The following is a 3,217-nucleotide window of genomic DNA, read 5'->3' on the forward strand; positions in this document are numbered from 1 at the left end:
GAGCCCCAAGCTCAATAAAGTTTAACGGTTACATAAACCACTCGGCATACCAAGGTAAATCCATTCAGAATCAAAGTTTCACGGTCACGTGTCCGATGTAGGGCTGGCCGGATCAACGAGTGTGTCCAACTCGATGTCGTAGCCTCAATGAACGTCTCCATGAAGTCCTTGAACTTGAATTTCTTCTTGTTCATGACTTTGAGGGACTTCAGCATCTCTTTGTCCCCATCCTTGCAGTGGACATGGACGAGTGAAAGTGACACGTTAGCTCTGCAGCGGGCCGCAAACTTCTTCCACGATTGCACTCGGCTGGGAATCACCTTCTGTTTGGTCATCATGGACTCCAGGTCACTCTGAACTGTCTCTTCTGGAAGCAATTATGTGTCAATATTCTCCATGGCAAGCTTCATTCGTTCTATGTACGTCACGGCGTTGTCGATGTGCTCGTCCAGTCGGAGGATCGTCAGCACAACGCTGTCCCTCTTCTGTGTCAATCTTCTTCCACGATTTCAATTCTCTCGGTCTCCAGCTCGGCGTCAGCACAGAAACAGAGCCAGGATCAGCACCTCAAGAAATTCTAAAGTAAATGAATTCACTCGGCTAAACCTCATACCTTCATGCTTCTTGCTCATCTCCTTGTCGAAGTCCTCGATGTATTGCTCAAACTCAGCCTTCTTTTTTAGGATCTCGGTGATCTGGTCAGTCAGCTTTTTCTTCTCCTCCTCAAAAGCACTCGCCTGATTGTTGTACTTCGTCTCCCACTTGGCGTAGTTGCTCTTGAGCTCAGGGATCTCACCCTTCATCGCCTCAACGGTAACCTTCAGGGTCTTTTTCTCCTTCTTGAGCTTTCCAACGCCCTTTAGAGAATCCTCAGCTGCCTTGTCTCGGTGTTGGCATTCTTCCAAGATTCGGCAAGCTGAGTGTCCTTGTCTTTGAGGGCCTGCTTCATAGTTTCTAAAGAAATAGAGGTCCTGAGCCTCACTTGAAGTTGAGCATTATCACTACAAACATCTCCTAAAGCGAGTTCATTCAGATCAAAGGAAAAATAAGATTGGAAGAGCAGTCGGATTGCAAGACTAACCTCCCATGACGCGGTTCTCCTGTGCGAGGAGCTCACTCTTGTGCTTCTCCGCCTCCAGGTTCAAACAAAGCTCCAACACTTCCTTCTCTAGAGCGGCATAGTGGGCCCCGAGCTCACAGGCCCTCTGTTACAAGACAACAAGACGACCAGTCGGCTGTAAGATAGAAATTCTCCTAAGGGAGGAACAAGCTAGACCACTACCAGATACTGAAGTATACCTTCCAAGGAAGGAAAGACTTTCAAACAAACCTACATCTACCAGGGAATCCACTCGGACAACCGTGTGGGGGGTTGCACTCCGAGTGCAAGAATCAGCTAAGTGTCAGTTCTAAAAGACTCCCACCGACTGCTCTCAGTCGACGGCAGTCTCGGGGACTACACCCAGTGGGTGCACTCAACGTGCCCCCACTAGAAAGCGTCCACTCGGACGATTCAAAAAAAACGGTCGACGATCGTGCCTAGAGCAAAAACGCTATGTTCTAAGACTCCCGCCGAATGCTATCAGTCGACGGCAGTCTCAAGGACTATACCCAGTGGGTGCACTCAGTGTGCCCCCACTGGAATAAACTGACTCGAATTAGCTCTGGTGAGCCCGAGTAAAAAATCATACTCAAATAAAACCTAAGTTCTAAGACTCCCGTCGACTGCTATCAGTCGACGACAGTCTCGGGGACTACAGCCAGTGGGTGCACTAAGCGTGCCCCCACCGGAACGAAACACCCAGTGGGTGTACTCCGTGTACACCCACTGGCAAGAAACACAACCGTCCATTCAAAAGACAGAAGAAAATCAAAAAACTTTGAGACTCCGACTAAAAAGTGTACTTACAATGGTAATTACTCAGACATTGGTCTTCAGAGCCTCGTCGGCATCATACGCCTCCTTCAGCCGCTCGTTCATCACATTGACCTAGATCAGAGCCTCCTTGTTCACCCCCACCTGGTCCTCTGGCACCCTCCACAGAGAGAACAAGGTGAATGAGGTAGGCCTCAGAGTCGGCGTTGGTGGAGGAATTGGAGCCGCTGCCATGAGCTCAGTACCAGCTCGAGCCGCCACACTCGGGCCTGCGGGCGATGCGACGGCCTAGGCTGCTGAGGCCTGACTCACTCGGCTTGTAGGAGTATCTTGCATGACAATGTCGACGTTAGTCGGCACCCTCTCGTCAGCCTCTGGGTTCGGTCGGTCGGCCTTGTCATCGTCCTCAAGATGGATCACGTCAATCGGCACTGCAATCACATACGGATGTCAAATGTGAGTCTACAAATCACTAAGATGTGAATCGGAATCAAAACAGTCAGCAACACAAATCAGTTGGCACCTTTGGAAGTTGTCGTGTCCACTTCAACTTGGCCCTTTGCTACTTGTGAGATGCGTTGGGATTTTCTTTGGAAGGGTGAAGCAATATAGTACCTGATAAGTATTTCCCTTAGTGAGAGCCGAGGTTTATCGAACCAATGGGAGAATCACTCAAAACCTAGCGAACAACACCTGCACGCACAAAAGCAAAAACTTGCACCCAACGAGGGCAAGAGGGTTGTCTATCCCCTTGAACTTGTTACTTGCAAGGATTAAATCTTGTAGTGGTAGATAGATAAAAAGTAAAGTAAATAAATTGCAGCAAGGTATTTTTTGTTTTCAGCAATATGATTAAGTAGACCCGGGGGTCGTAGTTTTCACTAGAGGCTTCTCTCTGGAACAAAAAACATACGACGGGTAAACAAATTCTGTTGGGCAATTGATAGAAAAATGTATAGTTATGATGTTATTCATGGCAATGATCACATATATAGGCATCACGTCTCTGACAAATAGACCGACTCCTGCCTGCATCTACTACTATTACTCCACCAATCGACTGCTATCTAGCATGCATCTATCGTATTAAGTTCATGACAAACAGAGTAATGCTTTAAGCAAGATGACATGATGTATACAAGGTAAACTCAAGCAATATGAATAAACCCCATCGTTTTATCCTTAATGGAAACAATCAAGTTCAAAAATACAAAGCACCTCTCCCATTGAAGATAAATCAATCTAGTTGGCCAAACCAAACGGAAAGATCAGAGAGAAATACAAAGCTATAATAGTTATGCATAATAAAGTTCAGAAAAGACTCGATTACTTTCAATGAAT

Source organism: Triticum aestivum, chromosome 3D (assembly GCF_018294505.1).
Source record: "Triticum aestivum cultivar Chinese Spring chromosome 3D, IWGSC CS RefSeq v2.1, whole genome shotgun sequence".
Classification (NCBI taxonomy): Eukaryota; Viridiplantae; Streptophyta; class Magnoliopsida; order Poales; family Poaceae; genus Triticum; species Triticum aestivum.